A 19504-nucleotide genomic window follows, 5' to 3' on the forward strand; every position below is an offset into this window, starting at 1 on the left:
TTGTAGTTTTTTTTTTTTTTTTCTTTTCATTTTTCCCATCTTATTACTTCACAGATTTGTCAAGTTCGTTCGTTTCGCGGGGGTTAACCGTCGGAGTTGGCATAATTAATTGAGCAGTGAGTGAAAATCTACCGAACGGATCTACCACCGCTTCTCTCGTCGCAGACGGTGAGTACATGGAATTTGATCTTTTTTTTTTTTGTTTATCACTTTTGATTAAACTTCTCCGTGTCACGTGAACCCTCCTCCACACCCTTCGAAGCATCGCCGTCGTTCCGCGGACTCTTTTTTTTTTGTTTTTTTTTTTTTACTTCCACACGTCTTCTACTCGACGTCTGACCCGTCATCGATGCTACTACTTCGTCAGGCTGAACGGGAAGCGTGCCGTAATCGTTCGATCCTTTATCACGCATCCATCTCGCGATTTTCATCCCTTCGATTTATTCGCTTGATTCTTGGAACTCGGGGAGAATCTTCGGCAAGATACAATAATGACAATCGATTCTTGATATTTATAACTTCAGCGATTATATTTAAACGGTGAAATGTGTAGAGGAAGTGTTTAGGAAAGAAAGTTTTTTTTTTTTGTTTTTTTTTCTCGGGTCAAACTCGATCAACGGTTGTTGAAAATCCACGAAACTGAAACTGTCGCTTTGCAAAAAGATAAAAAAAAGATTAACTCCGGAGTGTTGACTTACACTCCAAATGAACATTCTGGAGTGTAATTATTTTTAGACACATCGAACCGCTAACTTTTGTTTTGAATTTAGTTTATTTCGTGCTTGTTTATTTCGTGGTTAATGGTTTACCGCGTTTTCCAAAGGTTAAGGGCCGATACGTTTGCCACGTGGATTTGGATCTAGATACCGCGATTCTGGATCCTCGTTCCAAAGCACGTGACCCGAAATATTTCCCCCTCTCCCCTTTTACTCGGTCTTTTTAATCCCCACCTTATTCTCTTATATTCTACCCTACTTTTCGCAAAGTGGCCAAAGCAGAGATCCGGGACTGAGTGGTATGGGTAGGGGGAGGGTGTTTTACCGGGCTCGAGTAGATCGAAGATGGGAGGAAAATTTGAGTTCGCGATGCGGATACAGAGACAGATTGATTTATGGAGCGTATACAGCTGCCAACCCTTTTCATAAGACCCGCGGGACTCTGCGGTTCTGCAGCCTTGTACTCACCCAAAAGCTCTATCTCTCTCTCTCTCTCTCTCTCTCTCCTTCTTCCTCTAGCATGCCACTGACAGGTGGCCGCCTCCCTCGTTTATTCGAGTCGCTTTCCTCCTTTTCCGCCTGGTGTTTACTGCGAGCCCTTCAACTCCAAAGACGACAACGAGGATAAGGATGACAACCGTCTCCGCTCGCTTTTGCGATCTCTGACCCGGAATACGATATGACCTATATCGAATTCCCCCGCGTTGTGAAATCCGTCAGACGTTGGTATGGAAGATAGATCGATCGTAGTATAGATCCTTCACTCGTATCAGTCATCGTTGTTTCGATTCACACGAACGAGTTTTACTTTCCTCCCAACAGTCCGGACTACAGAATCCATGTGGATTTTTGTATGTGAATCTTTTTTTTTTTATGAAATTCATCACCCAGGAGATTAGCTAACAAAGTTACATTTTCAATGCGATACACAGCGATACGTCAAAATGTAGTTTATGTATCTACTGAGCGGTGAGTTTCACCGAAAACTATATAATGCCGAATCCCTTGTCAAAGTGGAAATTTCCATCGGGAACTTAATTGCAAGATCGGATGGATGGATTATCACTCAGCATTGTTTCTATTTTGATTACCCGTAATCACCATGAAATTCACAACAAATACCGTCTAAACCATTCATCGTCCCCTAAACCGCGATTTCCAAGACGCTGCAAGTTGTTGCTAAATTGGCACAAAAACCCGTCACGCTAGTCGTGATTCATCAATCATGTACCATTGTACAAATGTATGGTGAACTTTGACGAAATTATGGGGAGGGGGTGAATATCAATATTGAGTAGATATAAAGAGGGTCGTCTGACTTTTCTTATCCATTCTGATATACAAAGAAAAACAAATGGCGATACCATGAATTATATCGTTCTCCTAATACTCTCTCATTTCGTTAGCTAATTCATGTGGTACAAAATAAAAAATAAAAAATGAGTCGACCTCTATTGTATATGTATATCCTCTCTTTCTCTCATTATCACTGAGAAAAATTTCATTTGTTACGGTTACTAGAAAAATTGAGCAACGGATACCAGACTTTCCGACAACGGCTATAAAACTAATTTTCATTTTCTACCTGGAACAATATTTTTCGATTGTGGTAAAAAGTGAAAATGGTTAATGAAATGAGCGTTAAACGGAATTAAAAATTTCTCTCAGTCTACGATCCACCCCTCATTCTCATCCCCGACGGAGTCCAGTGTCCACATACCTATGTAACACCTCGTGGTCGTTTGGTCGGCAGAAAATTGGCGATAGCCACGAATGTAGGTACGAAACGGGAAGCGAAATCGAGAGACAGGCTTGTACGTTGGGCAAATATTTGTTCAGGATGGAGGGATGAGAGAGGAGAAGTAAAGGATCGAGCAGGCGCAGCGCGATATAGCCGATAAGATAACCGCTCCTGAGGGAAACGATTTCCTCGAAAGTATACGTATACATGTAGATACAGGTATAGGTATATACATGTATGCCCCTTTGCCAACATACGTGACGAGGTACAACGTATACATTTTATATATCTGTATATATTACAATTTCGACAACAACTCACGAGCCCCGAGTTTATTATTGAAAATTTATTATACCCAACGTCGGATCGAGATGATATCCAGTGTTTACCGACGCTGTGTTTGTCGGATAAAATTTATGAAAATCGAGGAAACTGTTTGACACGGATCCGCCGGAATTTCGAAGATGATAATAATAATAATTCATGTTCAAACACGGAAGATAAAATATCGATCGCTAATGAACTTTTTTTAACGAACTCTTCGTTCCGATATTATCTTTTTCCCAATTTCATGATGTACGAATTAATGCATTAGATGACAAGTGATTGAAAAACAACAAGAACAAGAAGGAAAATAATAATAATAATAATAACAATAATGATAATAATGACAGATACATAAACGTAAAAAAGTAAAAATCGCAGGTTGTGAATTATACCTATACGTATACTTTAGGGTGGATCTTAATAGGGTTGTTCATGAATTTTTATGCTTCCCGGGGCTTAGGCGTTTTCAAAATAATGAAAAAAAAATTGTCCTGAAAATTTGAGCTCTTTATATATCAACTCTAAGATAATCCGCTTTGCGACCCTTTTAAGGGACACATTTTTTTTAATAAACAAATTTATAAAATCACAGGTGATCTATCGGACCTCGAGGTAGGTGATTACAATTCTAAAGCGATTGTTCAGAATTACGAAATTCAAAATGGTGGAAAAAAAAAAATTCACGTACGTTATGCGAATGCGATACGCCGTAGTCAGAAAACAAGGGACCTCTGTATTCCCGATTCCTCGACTTTGAGGTCTAATCGTAATCTATGAACTCGTGTCGAAAAATGGCAAAGATAGAGAAAGAGAAAAAGAAGGCAAGAAAGAATGTGAGAAGGAAAAATTTACGAGACGTCGCGGTGTTTTAGCAACGATCGTAAATCAAACGTCGCACGATTCATTCGAGCAGACCGCGAATAAAAATGTTTTGTAAAAATTGCGAGACTGGCTTATCGTGAGAATATGAGAAACTCGTTCCTTGAACGCTGATAATACAATCAACGATCCATTTTAACACGTGCGCTTGCGATGTTGTACATATTGTAACGCAACGTGCATATCTATTATTATCGTGTGAGAATTTGTTTGTTTGACTTTTTTCTCGATGTGCGTAATATAGAGCGAAACAAATACGCGAGATAACCGCTGTGATTTATTAGAATCTACCGAACGGTCCGCGATTGCAATGCAATATATTTGCACGATCAAACGTCGAATTGCCGCAAACGCGGATTTGATTAGACAATTCACATTTGTCGGTAGTTAACGACAGCAATAACGGTAATAATTCAGTGTTTATCGCATGATTTAATAAGCTTTGAAGAAACGTTGTTCCTGTATCGATTTAAAAATTTTGAACTTTTAATCGAACAGTTTTATTTTTACAAACGTGGGGGGTTGAAATGAAAATTTGACAAAAAATTGCCTGATCGGGTACAGAGATACTGGATTCGGTTTTATCAACTTGAAAGTAAGAAATGTGTAAACCTGAATCTGTGACGTAATATATTTCGAAAGAAAGCGTGACGAGAATGGGATGTAATAAAAAAAAAAACAAGCCCAAAATTCTCGCTCTCACACTGCAGGTTTCAGGTTCATAGAGAAAAAAAAATTAATGATAGCCAATTTAAATTTGAAACTACAAATTCAGATTCGTGATTAACGATTTTGAAGCCCTTGGATACCGTGTTACATGAAAATATGACGATTTTCTTTTATTTTTCACCACTTTAATGGATCTACCATTACAAAGTTTACAAAACCCAAAAAACCTCACGATACGAATTTTGATTCAAATCCATTAATCCACTTTCAAGAAATCATCATTTTTAATCGACTTTTTGGAATTCTGTTACTTAAACAATTGCAAAAGTACCCGACCGATCAAATCCAAAATCCAATCAGTTCTAAGTTTACAAAATCCGCATCGCTTGAGACTAAAATCATTGAAATCGGGTAACTCGTTCTCGAAATATCGTCTGACGAAAAAAAAAAAAATGATCACACACACAGACACGGACAAAAATCCGTTTGAAAATGATTAGAGTTGATTCTCTAAACCTCAAAACGCGAGAATCTGGTAAAAGCTCATCTTTTCATTTTCAGAGTGATTGCAATAACTTCCCATACCACCTTTGAGAACAGAGAAACTGTGACTAAAAAAATGAAAAAAAAAAAACAAGAAGACAAAGGTGAAAAATTGTCGAGCGAATCGAGCGTTTATTTCTTTTCCACGTACCTCAATTACCGGAACGTGTACCCAGAGGCACTGACACTGCATTCTGCAGGAGCTGAACGTGCATCCAAAGCATATATGTATACATACAGGTGTAATATATCCAAGGGGTTGAGAAACTCTTGTATACACGTACATATACAAAAACATAACGTGACGCCCCGTGTAAAATCGTCGTGCACAGGCGAACCTGCCGCCCTTTTTCACCCGCGCACTTTCACCTGCTTCCCTCGGGAGTATTTTAGCCGCGAGCTCGGCAAGGGGTGAGGGGCTAGAGGGCGGGGGGATGATACCAAAGTACAGGTATTTCATAACACCGACATGTATCAATCAATTGCCCCCAAAACCCCGGGGGTAATCTCGCCCCCCCCCCCCCCTCCCCCCACCCCCCTCATCCGAACCTTCCAATCCTCCAACCCCTGTTCTTGATTTCAACCCCCGTTTTACCGAGTGACGATAATAACTTTATACCCGCGCAGTGGCAGGTGGTTGGTAACGATTTTTGACGAGGAATTATTTATTTAATCAAATGTAACGTCGGTGAGACGATTGTTTTTTTTTTTTTTTTTACTTTTTTTGCTTTGCGGAAAAATTTTTCTGTCGTTTCTGTGATGTTGCAAAGAAGAGATGCGACGATGGTGTTTTTTTTTTTTTCATTCTCGGAGGATGTCGGGGATCTTTTTCGAGAATTTGAAAAAAGAAGAGTGTTTAAACACCGGGGTTTATAGTACGGATAAAATTTTTAAACATCGACGAATCGTTACGAATTTTTTTGAAAATAGATTTTTTGAAAAAAAAAAATGATCAAAAATTTGCACATCTCGAAGTGAAAACGGACAAATCTACGAGATGTTTGTAAGAATTTGAAACGGATTTGTAAACGAACGTCAAATTCCAATATTTTCAAAAAGTTCCTCGTACCTCACGGATATAATAATTCGGTACACACTTTATACGTCTATATCCGACTTTCTCGTAATATAATTAACAGAAATGATCGATTTCCGGTCAGACTGCACAACCTCTTCAATGCTTCGCGTTTTATTTTATCGACGAATTTGATTCGAGTGGGGTGTATAATAAAATATAAGTTTTGTTTCGTAAAAATTTTCTGGAGTATGAATAAAAAGCTGTTGAACTCATACGAGTCGTTTGAGCGCGGAGAGTAACCTAAAAGTTCTGGCACTTCTAGGTTTTTCTTTTTTTTTTTTTTTTTTTTTTTTTGCGCTCAAGTGTTCCCTGAGGTCTAAATATTGAGAATTTTCTTCTTCTTTTTTTTTTTTTGTTTGTTCTCTCCTCACTCGGATAACGACTGGTTCCTGTTCGCGAGCTAAATTTTGAAAATCAAACGGTTTTTTGAAAAGAAAATTCTTCTCCTGGCGAAGAGTCGACAAGTTTTCTGGATGAAAAATTCATCTAGGTTAGTGAAGAATATCGGAAAACTGGCATCGAGCCGTTGAAAATTGTAAAAAAAAAAAAATCGCACTTTTTCGCTAGAACCCATTTATCTTTTTTTTTTAATCCTATTAGCTGTCGGTAGAGAATTGAAAACAAAAAATCACTCTCTTACCGGAAGCGCTTCTATTGTTACAATTTTTTCAGTCGTTTCTATTTTTTTTTTTATTTTTTTTTCTCTTCTCATTCCAACAAAACAGGCGCTTGCAACGAACGGGTGATTATTTTTATGTTTTTTATTTATTTTCTGCATCCATCTTCCATCCCCCAAAAACTTGTCGACCTTCAGCCGGGAAAAGAATTCTCTTTGAATACACCGTTTGATTTTCAAAAATTTGGCACGCGAATCGGAACTGCTGGCACGTTGCACGATTTGACGCGGGAGGAAGAAAAAGAAAAAAAAAGAAAAAAAAAAAGAAAATTCTCAATACTTGGACCTCGGGAAATACTTTGTCAAAAAAAAAAAAAGGAAAAAAAGAAGCGGAAGTGGCGGAACTTTCGTTTCGACCAGCGTCCAAAGGACTCCTGCACAGTGTCGGACATTTTTCGGGTAACGTTAATGCATAGAACAGTGGTGAAATTATGAAATACCAATGCCCGTATACCCGTTTAACTCGCGAGTGACGGAATGCGGCGTTGATGCAGAGAGTTGAAGCTTTGAGTGTTTTCGGATGAATGTAGTGCCATTCATTGTGAGTCTAATTAACAACTTGGGCTGGTTTCTCAACGCCACCCTTCTGCAGCAACAGCAACAGCAGCAGCAGCAGCAGCATCATCATTGTGCAGAAACGTCAAGTCCTTTGCAAACTCGTCCCGGACATGAAGAGCGTAGAATTTAATTAACTTGTTCTGCGCCTGATGGACTGACATCGAGACAAAAACTTCGCATTCTATTACATATATTCACCTTACGGTATATAGTTGAGGATAATTAATGCGAATGAATATTTTACCGTTCGATTCACGCGTCAATTTGTTTAATGCAAATTTAAAGCGTGCTTAAGACAGGAAAAAAGGGGGGGGGGGGGGGGGATTGCCTTTTTTTATTTATTTATTTTTTTTTTTTCTCAAGAAAATGAAAACACTCGGAGCAATTTGAGTTTGAGGGCTTTATTATTCAAAGTTTCAAGAATGTTTTTCAATTTTTTCATTCAAATTAATAACAAAATGGCGGCATGACGCGTATAAATAGCGAACGACCAGGCTTTCGATCCACCGGCTGAGATTTTCTCGGTCAACTTTTCGTCCGATCTGCTTGAAATTTTGACACGATCTTAAAAAAAATTTTCATCGATTCGGCCTCGTGGCTGGATTTTTGAATTTTTGTCCTAAAATTTTTTTCAACAATTTCGTGGTCGATAATCGGGTTTAAAATTGCTTCCGAACGTGTAAATAACTGGTAAATCTTTTCTTAGGTGATGAAAATTTCGTTCGGTGTAACACTTTATCGGTTGAATGGAATTTGATGTACAAATAATGGAAATTATTTGTAATTAATCCACATCGCGTTGTACAGCGTTTATAAACTTTCCACAATTAATTATTTTGCCAAAGTTTTTAATTGTACGTGCCACATTATCCAGCAACATCTGCAGTTGAATGTGCTCGCCGTGGAGAATTGCAACTTCGTGAGAACGCTTGAAAATATGAATTGAATATCTATGCAGCTAGAGGATTGGATAAATTTTCGAAAACTGCTTTACAAAAAAAAAAAAGAAAACAACAACCCCTAATTATCGAATGTCGTCAAAGATTCTTATAATAACCCATCTGTCTTATATGTATAACTTTGATTTTAGATTATTCTAAAATCTACGCGATAAAATAAGATGAAGACACAGAGAGAAATTGAGTATTTAAGATGATTTTGGGAACTTCTATTTTATTTGTCCGTTCTTTCTTAAATTCGTTATTTCATTTTCACAATATAAAAGGTATCCTACTCGTCGCAGGACTAACAAACTCAGCCTGTTAGTTTAAAAACACAGACAATGAATAACAAAGAACACACATAGATAGAAAAAAGAGATAAAACAACGAGTGAGGAGAAAATTATCCGTGAAATAAAATTTATACGAGCTAGGATTTCGTTTCGGTGTAACTGGGAGAAATTTTTAGTACCGGTTACCGCTCGGTCCTTAACTATTTTCATATTTTACAACAATCGAAAAATATAGTTCCAGGTAGAAAATGAAAATTAGTTTTCTAGGCGTTACCGGAAAGTCTGGTATCCGTTGCTATTCTTTCTCATTACGATCGCTGTTGCTATATTTTCTTGCAACTGTTGCGAAAAATTCGACGCTCGTGCAACGATGAACTGACGTTAAAGCCTAGTTTAACTAAAAAAGTAGAGTAAAATTCATAAAAAAGATTACGAACGAAGTCTTTGTCTTCTCGGTACTATATTCAGTTTAAAATTTTAAAAAGTCATTACACGTCTTATATTATTGAACTACGTCGATCTAAGCTCGTCTCTCTCTCTCTCTCTCTCTCCTTCTCTGTCCCTTCTCCTATCTCAAATACGAATCGTCATAATCAAAACTGATTAACTAAAAACATAAACTGCACAAGGAAAGAGTTTATAATACATACGACAAGCGAAGAGAAAATGTACGACGACACAGATTGAGAGAGAGAGAGAGAGAGAGAGAGACAGATTTTTGCGAGATGTGAAGAAACGGGAGAACAGAGAATGGAAGGAGGAACCCCGCGCGTGTATAGTCGTCTTTTAATTCCACTTGCTCCGGGGAATATTATTATACGCATGGAGAATTCCTACCCCGCTTTCACCCTCCCCCCACCTCACTCTCTCCCTCCACCCCCAACTCCGGTCCAAATCTCATTTTTATTATTAATTTCACGTCAAAAGAAACTTGGCGTACAATCACATCGTCGTTCCCCTTTCCGCCTCCCTCCCCACCCCCCCCTCCTTTCCCCTCGCTCTTCGCTTCTTCAACAAAACCTCGGAGAATCCCGTATTGTGTGTATATATATATATATATATATATATATGTATATACCTGGTAGGTACATACATGCATACGTGAACGAATAAAATACGGATATAAACGTTCTTCGATGGTTTATAACTTAAGCTCGAAAGAAGCTTTTCTTTTTTCTATTTTTTTTTCTTTTTTTTTTTTCTCCTTCTTCTTCTACTTCTTTTTTTCGAACAACCGTTAAGGGATGACAAGGAGAGAGAGAGAGAGAAAAGAAAACGACGAATTCATTTGGTACGCGTTATTATTAGGGTGTTTGAGCGAAGAGAAAAAAAATAACAATTCGCGATTTTTCACCGTAGCACGTCGTAAAAAGTTTGTTCGGGTCGAATGAAGGAATTTTTTTTTTTTTTGCGAAAAGAAGGCGAGCGTTGCACGTTTTGCGGAAGATCGCGTTCTGATTTGATTTGTTACTTTCTTTTCAGTTTTTCATTCTTTTTATTTATTAATTTATTTTTTTTTTTATTTTTTTTTTTTTTGGTAATTTACGGAGAAACGCGCCTTAGCACTTGTATTGTTACTTCTTTCCTGGCTTATTTATATTCAAATCACGGATCACGATCGATAACGCAACAGTGTATCAGCCGAGAATCTTATTCGCCTGAATTAAGAATTCGTATTACATTATTGTTTAAACCATTTTACGAGATTGAATTAATAATGAAAAAGTCGTTAGATACGCCAACCGGAGATATTCGATATTAAAAGTTCGGTTCTTCTTTGCGACGTAAATTGACATTATGATTGATGCGACGGATAACAAAGATCTTTTATTCACGATAATTCATAAATTCAAAAAAACAAATTTATATACATATATATGTATAAAAAAAAAAAGAGATAAATCAACTGAGCGCGATCTTCCAAATAACGTAAAACGCTCGTCTTTTCACCGAATATATATATATATATTTTTTAACCTTAACAAACTTTTTACAGAGTGCCGCGTGGTGGATAATTACAAATTGTATTTGTTTGCAAAGAGTGAATTCGAAATTTGTCGATTTCGGAGAGGAAAACTAATTGTAAGATAATGACAAGCAAGAAGGCAAAAAAAAAAAAATTTTAAATTCAATTTACAAGTCAATTTTTGCGTGAAATAACAATATAGAATAATATAGAAATAATTACAATTGTCAACTGTGGTTTTGTTATAATTGATATTCGAGTGGTCCTGGTAATATTTGATGTCAACAACCCTGAGAATAAGCGTAACTTTTTCGAAATTTACTATAGTCATTTGTTTCATCGAAATTTTCATATATATGACTCAAGAAAGCAATATTCAGATAAAAAATTCGATCTTGTTTGATTTCTTGGTTTTTTTAATGACTGAAATTTATCAAAAAAAAAAATAAAATAAAATAAAAACTACACGGCTGAAGAGAGAAAAAAAAATTTCATCCCTTCCTTGCAATACTACTGTAACATAAAAACTAGAAACAATATACTATAATCATGATTATGTTCGTAAATTCTACGTTCTAAAACACCGAATTTGATGGGAAAAATCGGGACAATAAAGAAAAAAAAATCTTTTTTTTTTCACAGAGCTTTGTTACATGCAATAAAACGTAATAATACGTCTTACGTATCTTACGCGCTTTTAAACTGCCTGAACGAAGTCTTATCGCCTATCGCGTCTGCTTGTGTAAAGTTTATTGCAAGATTGCTCCTTCAATGAAGCATTCAACAAGCTTATAATAACGAACAATACCTGCAACACTGTATGAATTATAATCGTTTGACAAACGCGTCAATTGAAAGAATTGCATCCATTCTCAAACCACTCTCTTTTTCTCTCTCAATTCTAGATCGTACGTTCGACTAATTGATCGTAATTTCTTCGCCTAATTTCTAATAATATGTATTCTAAATTTTCCATGCGGTTTTAAAACGGCACAAATAAACATTCGATCCATCAATCGATCAATCTCTCTCATTATTCAAGCGCGTTACGCTCTTTAAACCGATTTGTCTATAAAATAATAATACGGATAACTGGATTGTCCCATTTTCTACATATACCGAGTATGCAAATTGGGACGATTAGAGGCGTGATCGAAATTCCGCTGCACCATTCATCTCGATCTCTCGTCCCGCGACACGCGACACAGAATCCCACGGGAGCTTTTCACCCCCTGCAATCGCCTTCGGGATATTTAACCCCCTGTATATACACTAGAAACGTCAATCCTTCGTACGGACAGGTTAAGATTTTTATTTTATTTTTTTAAATTTTTTCACCCTTCTAGATAGCTCTAATAAATAAGACAATGATAATAATCGACACTTTAATCACACAAGTTGGTATTTATTTTGCCTCGTTCATGGACGTAAAAAACAAAAACCGATTGTGAGGAAAAATAATCGATCATACTCGGTTAATCGGGCAAAAAATAATCGATTTAATCGAAAATCGAGAAATAGAAAAGAAGCAGGTGAAAAAATGGGGGGGGGCAAATTTTTTCTCGCAACTTCGAACACGCGACTTGCACTTTCGGACTTAAACTCGGTTCATCTGATATTGCATCCCTGCTGCAGGCAGTAAAAGAACTTCGTCGTAAAAATTTTAATTTGACAAAGAAAATCCGCCACCTTCGCAGTCATTTTACAAAGACTGCCTCGCTGAAGGTATCGCGAAATTAAATTCCTTCACTCTTGATCCGTATTCCGCAGTTACCAAATAGCCTTTACAAATGTTACATTTTAAACGAGGAATTAAGTTGGTTGGATTTTTTTATTTTTTTTTTTTTTTACCCAGTCTCGATTACGGACTCTTTCTGCTTTAGATGCGACGCATTTTCTCTGTAACTCAGAAGTAATTATACGCGATCTCGATTTGATTTTGCGAAAATCGATTCGATCCTTCGCGCTTATAAAACTTACCGCTCGGTTTCGTAATAAATTCTAACCAACATGGGGAAATTCTAAATGAATTTGCACGCTGAAACTGAATTTTTTTTTTAAAAGATTTTCGCGTTGAATTTATAATCAGATATCGTGTAAAATTTTATAAATATATACATGTATTGCAAAAATATTGTGTTTGTTTGAGACGAATTGAATTTGTGGTAACTTTTATAACCTCATCTCTCAATTCTTTGCGTTTTATTGTATACGTGCTCGCGAATAATTATAAAATTTTAATTATTACCGATAATAATTTGTAATCTTGAAAGAATCGATTTCCTTGTCAAACTGCACAGCCTTTCTCAGGTTTGTATTTTTAATGCATGTCAGCGACGCGGATGGCGGGAAAAAAAAAAAAAACGGGGGAAACGAGAGACGAAGACTAGGAAGGATGGGAAGGGGGATAAGAGAAGAGAAGAAAACGAAGAGAGCGGTGATAAAAGTAACGGAAAAAAAGTAAATTAATCCCTGGAGCTTTCTTCGGGTGGAATAAATTCGTTATATTATTCAGTTCCCGGGGCTGCAAACGCTGCTACCTGTATATTATATATGTATATGTATACAGGTTCGCTTTCGGTCCACCACCCCCTCTTCCCCGAGGGAGGAGGGCGGTGAATTAAAGAAATTGAAAATAAACAATTTATTTTGACATCTGAGGAATATGGGATGCCGTCGCAGTTATGGGTAGACATGCGCTTCCAGGGGTGAAAGGAAGCTTGCACAGGGAGCTTTATCGGATGCTCGAAACAGGCGTTCGGGTATCCCAAAGGGGACGGTACAGCTTTTTCTTGGAAATACACCGGAAAAATGAACTTTTTCGGGATACTTTTGATCGCCGTGAAAAGGAAAGGGTCTTCATCGACGACGATCGAGAAAACGACCGAACGAAAAATCTGAAACCGATGGGACTTGGAAGACGAATGAAAAAGTTTTTAAAGAAAAATTAGCAAGAAACATGTGTGAAGAAGAAAAAATTTTTGTTTTTTTTTTTTTGTTTTTTTTTCAAAACGCTGTACGACAAATTCCCAATTTCTAAATTGTCCGATCGGTTTCGCATTTCCTTCAACGTTCTCTTTTCGAATTCTTCACTGGGGTAAAACTCGAAAGCTCGGAAACGAATCGCATTTTAATATACAACGCCCAACCGCGCCTGAATTTCGATTGGACTCAAGGCTTCGCACCCTTACAGAGGTAAAAAAAAAAGATACACACCGGATGAAACCGTGCAGGAGCGTCATTGGGGCCGACGCCCCAATATTTCGTTAATATTTTATCGCGTACCGGCCATCAAGCCTGACTCCCTCTTACCTTACATATTTATACCTACCCCGGCCCTTTTTCGAACGTCGACGAGGTGAAAGAGAAACGTAGATATCGCAGGTACGAGGTATATGTATACATATATACTCGGCTTTGTGACGGTGTCTTATTAACAATTTAACCCAGCCGAAACGAACAAAGAACCAAAAGACGCTGTGCGAGGAGAGAAGGACGACGAGTCGCAAGCTTCTGTTTGAGACGAAACTTGTAATACGACTGAATTTATCCGTCTTTCTCTTTCTATCGTTCGTCCCGTCCCAACTTTCTTCCTAATTCTGTTGTATATCTTACTTCCTTCCTTCCTTCCTTCCTTCCTTACTTCCTTCCTTACTTCCTTCCTTCACTTACTTACTCACTTCCGCATTTCTGCTCCGCAGATCAAACTCAAAGCAAGAAACACGACGTGCAGACGACGCGCCGCGTCTCGAGTCTCACGGTTATCAACCCCTTCATAACATCCCTCGATTCAACTACGAGCTCCTTGAGCTTTGTTTTGAATTACTTATCAACTTCATGCCACCTGACGAATAATAAACAACTCTCTGATAATACCGTAACATCTTCGGCGAGTAATCGCCTTCGCAATTATATCATAACGATGAGAGAAAACCTTGTATTATTCCACCAGGTCATTCTATTCGCCAACGTACGATTTATTTCACGCTCAAAATCTCGATAAAGTCGACAAAAATTTCAGCGTAATAAAGGAAAAACGTCTAAAGATAGACGTAGGTTTGGAATATGATAAATCGTATTTGCATAAAATTGAAACATACTCTCCGACACGTATCGTATCACATATTGGGTATACACAGATTTTGCATCTGACAGGATTGTTACCGGGCTGGTTGGACCGGTGACCATGTTCATATTATACGCACTGCAGAGGCAATATGTACCTATACGCTAGGATTTTATTGAGGATTGCACATCTGCCGGGGTGGTCACAGAGATGGAGGAGGGTGGTCGCATTGTGTTGCACGAGGTACTCATCCGCGTCATTGGATCCGAACTGTGGACCCTCATCCCCCCCCCCCCTCGCATCTCTCTCCATATCTCTCTCTCTCTTTTACTTTATTCAATTCGTACTTGTCATCCACCTCTGTTGTTAACATTCTATTTTTTCTTTACGTGTTCATACTTGTGCAATTAGTTTCACCTTTTCTTATTTTTCGGTGAATTCTTTACTTGTGTCTCTGATTTTTTGTCCAAGCACTGGCATGGGCATAATAAACCTTATCTGTCTATCTATCTATCTATCCGTCTATCTACCTACCTTTCTGTCTATCTATTAGTCTACCTATCTATCTATCTGTCTATCTATCTATCTGCCTATCTATATATATATATATATATCCATCTATCTATCCATCCATCTGTCTGTCTGTCTGTCTATCTATCTGCCTATCTATATATCTATCTATCTATCTGTCTATCTATCATTATGTCTGTCCGTCTATCTGCCTATCTATCTACCTATCCGTCTGTCTATGTATCTAACTGTCTATCTAGCTATCTGTCTATCTATCGATCTATCTATCCGTTGAATTTTAGTGACCCATTGATTGTAATCAATTCTTTTGTTTCACCGAGGAAGGTCGGTAATGAACTCAAAACAATTGATTATCTATCTATATATCTGTCTATCTATCTATCTATCCGTCTGTCTATCTAATTATCTATATATCCATAAATCTGTCTATCAATATGTCTGTCTATCTATGTATCTATCTATCTATCTGACTGTCTGTCTATCTCTCTCTCTCTTTCTCTCTCTCCCGTATGCGTAGGATGCGTAAGGTATAAGGTGTACGCAAAAGGAACGTTGATACATCCTTTGCAGTGTGAAACTATCGTCATAGCTGCCATACATGCGATACGTACGAAGCCGGCAATAAATCTGGCAAGCCTTCGCTATTGTGAGGATCAGATTTATGAAGGAATTAATATTAGATCTAATAAAATATCACCGATATTGGATTTCGTCCCGGCGCAGTGGGGCTACCCTTCCTCCGTACGATACGTATACGTGTACCTATACTACCTTCAACCTTCAACCTTCAACCTTCAACCCTCGCCGGATGTTCTCCTGACACACATTCTATATCCAACAACGACAATCCTCGATGTTTCCTTATCGCGTTTAATCAAAACGTTTCAGGTCTATTTCCTGTCTTAGATTAACATCCGGTGTTCGAATGTAGATGATGAAAGAAACTAGATTCATTAAGCATATGATTTCTCGATTTTTTTTTTTTTTTTATGAAACGAATATTCTGTCATAACGAAAAATTGCCTCATCGTTTCAATTAGTAATTTCATTCAGTTGCTATAAATTGGGCACTACATATTTACCTCACACATATAATGCTAGGATTTTATTAACTAATTCCCTTACATGTCTACTTGTTAAATTGATTTCGTCGAATGATAAGTCTTTACGAATCGAGAAAAACATGACGATAAAAAAAGAAAAGAGAAAGATTAACTTCGCGTCGTTTAACTCTTAAATTCACGCCGTTGAATTTTCGAATTTCGAGTTCAGTATTCGTAATCACGACGTAAAGACAATCGTTCAGTTTCATTTCACAAATTTTTTTTGTTTTTTTTTTTTTTTCTAATCAATTGAAATTATTTTGTCGGGGTAATAATTAAATTCGATATACCTTTAATCAAATTTTGCATTTGTTAGTAAATTTTTCATCCTAATTTTTATATCAAAAGATTAAATTACTTTAGGTATAACAGGGTTACTTTATATCATTTATTCTTAATTCGAATCGACTCGTCGGGTTTTCCCTTGGCCGACAATTTTCGATCCATCTTTCGTACCTGCAATAAGCGAGACCACATCGGAGTGTAGCGATAAGGAAGAATGAATCGGGGGGGGGGGGGGGGGGGGTGGGGGGGAGGGGGTGCAAAAGGGAGTATTTGATGCGACGCGAGTGGTTCGAACCGAGTCGTGAATACCTTTCGGGAGGTTTTTAAGTAATGAAAACGGCGCTGGTATGCAGTTTAAGAAATTGACGGGGGTTTCTGCAGATTTGCGTGGTATGCCAGATGTGACGGGCGTATTTCGTTCCCTCCGAATCTACGGATCTAAAGAGGCAACGCCAACCCCGTTATATCGTACGCGATGCAGCAACCCGGTCCGAATAATGTCATCCAAACAATATCCTCGAAACAGCAGTTATTTCAACGATATTACATTCCGAACACATGCGTGCACACGTGTTTGTCTATCACTCCCGATTGAATTTGCAAGGATATTGCCATGTGCAGCCGGTCTCAGTTCCTGAAACGATTCTGGTAAACGTATTCATATTTATGATGCTGCCTTTTTTTACAACACTTTTGGACGACACCCGGATTGAGGGGAAAACGCATCGTAAAATTTCGTTACGTTTTCAGAGCGAGTAAAAGTGAAAAATTTGGATAATTAAGCTCAGGGGGTGGGGGACTAGAAAGGATGAAAATGTGTTATATAAAATAAAACTTCAATTCAACTTTATAAACTAGTTAAAATAAAACTTGCGAATTCTTTTGTTATTTCTAAATGATTGGTCTGATATTTTTTTCGATGAAAATCAGCGGTTTTTTAGTCGCACATAATTGTGTTTTTCTCTAAATAACGTTTTCTCATTAATTTTGCCACGACAACTCAAAAACGCTCCAAGATACGACGTTGATTTCTGTTTTTCAAAAAAAGATATCAAACTTTCTCTACAAGGCGAACCAACGTCCGTGTCAAAAAAATAAATCTTTTATTCCTGCGTCAATGAAACAAATATCGTCCATTTATCCAAGTTTTTCAAATTTTAGCCACCATTTTTTTGTAATTTCGAAGTCTTGCCAAGAAAATAAATTTCAAAATTCATCACAGACGATTTTGCCAGCGTTATTACTCGCTATCGTTATGGAAAATTTTTTTTACCCTACAAAAGACTATTTCATTAAAAATTTAATTACACAAGAAGAATGTTGTAATAAAAAATGTTTTTCTTAACTTTAGTCGATTCAATATTCCATGAGGACTTTTTAAACTAAACACGGCAACTCGGGACGCCGCTACTCGTAATTCGAAAATTTACCTATCCTCTCTTTCTAATATGCCAATCATAGATATCGCCGAATTTGCAACAGTGGTTTTCAAATTTCAGTCAGAGAAAATCCCGGAAATACTTTCGACTGTAACTTGTAAGTTGTCACCGTGGAGGTCTAACGCTCTGCCAATTGTTATTCATTCACCGATTCATATTAATACTTGTATTTGAAAAAAAATTTTCTACCAGGCTCTCTAGATTTTCCAAGGCATTGACGAGGGTTTGGTTGAGAAGGTGCCCTTTAAGGGTGCCGTCGGATGAATTTCCAGAAGCCGAATGCGGCTGAGCCGGGATTCAGGCCATATTGCTACCGATACGGGAGGCAGGAACTGGCACACGTTTTCCGTCATACGTTATAAGTACGTACGTGTGTAGATACACACACACACACATGTACATATATATATATATATACACATATACGTATTATGCGGCTTGACGGCGATAAATGTCGGCGGTGTGCCGGTTAAGATGAATATTCCTGACGGTTATACATTCCAAACTGTATTCATATTGTATACGCGTATATTCGCGAGATGAAATGTGGCTGCCTTACGTATACATATATATATATATATATATATATTGAAAGTCTCAATATTGGAGGTGAAAGGAATATTTTTACCCTAAACCTTAATTCTAGCGTTAACATTAACCGTGATCCCCGTTTCCGTTCATTTCTTATTTCCTTTCTTGACGGAATTTTTACAAATTAAGATACGTAAGTGAAATTTTAGCCCTACGATTATACGTATATGCTGCAAAGCGGCTGGTTTTTTTTTCTTTTTTTTTTTTTGTTTTTCTGTACACGGTTTTGAACAAGAAATGATTGTACCATCACCGTGATGAAAAATAATTCAGGAAAAATCTTCGCTGTTTTCGAAATTGATATTTTTTGATACGAACAAGAGTGTCGGAAAATCCATGCGCGAAGTTGTTCGAAATAGTCGAAAGGAGATTTGAAACAATCTGAGGATTCTGATTGTAGTGAATTATTGTCTGGTTGATATTTGTGCAATTAAGGAGTTTACGTTTACGTTTTTAAATAAATTAAAACCACTAAAAAGCCGTTTTTCGTACTACCAAAGCTCTTCAATTTCATGTTTTATGACGTCTACGATCATGAAATATAATTCTAGAAGTAATGAAAGTAGCAGAAGTGAGACAGAAAAGTAAACAAACTTTCACAGTAATGCGGTTTGTATATTCGTGTACAATCATTTTCCGACATGGGACGTCACACTTCTTATCCAAAACCATGAAAAAGAAAAAATCATCGGCTTTCCAGCATATGTGTATGGTAGGGATAAAATTTGACTTGCGGGTCCCCTTAAAATTCAACAAAATCGTTGAATTCTCGCGTAAGTACGAAAAAACGAATAACAATTTTAATTGGCTGTTTCTTTTTTCCACTGTAAATTTTACAGATTATTGTTTTTAAAAGATAAAGTGCATCTGTGTTGCTTTCCGCAGTATCGTTAGCCTTGACTTAATAGACGGTGTGCACTTTATACGTAAACGGTGAAATAATACACGAGAAGAAACAAACGGAAACAGAAAAGCTGCAGAAGAGTGTTGCAGGTTTTTCAAAGTGAAAAGATGTAAGCAAATAAATCAAGGCGAAAAAGTAGAGGAGGTAGAAGGCGGTAGAAAAGACGTTACGACAATATTTAAATCTCGGTTTTTCAAAC

General features: G+C 37.3%; 1 protein-coding gene across 4 annotated transcripts in view; it reads left to right on the top strand.

The window, feature by feature from the left end:
* LOC107224739 (epithelial discoidin domain-containing receptor 1) overlaps window positions 1-19504 on the top strand; it is a 143402-nt gene that overhangs the window by 46576 nt on the left and 77322 nt on the right. Inside the window, exons 1-2 of one of the 4 annotated variants that reach the window (XM_046731156.1) lie at window positions 8-168; window positions 18003-18172. The exons of 1 other annotated variant lie outside the window; for it this stretch is intronic. The gene's annotated coding sequence lies outside the window, so the exon portion shown is untranslated. Of the gene's footprint in view, window positions 1-7; window positions 169-18002; window positions 18173-19504 lie in introns of those variants that run through there. 2 more of the 4 variants (XM_046731155.1, XM_015664921.2) reach the window with 2 other exon arrangements.

The sequence above is a fragment of the Neodiprion lecontei genome, chromosome 2 (genome assembly GCF_021901455.1).
Source record: "Neodiprion lecontei isolate iyNeoLeco1 chromosome 2, iyNeoLeco1.1, whole genome shotgun sequence".
Classification (NCBI taxonomy): Eukaryota; Metazoa; Arthropoda; class Insecta; order Hymenoptera; family Diprionidae; genus Neodiprion; species Neodiprion lecontei.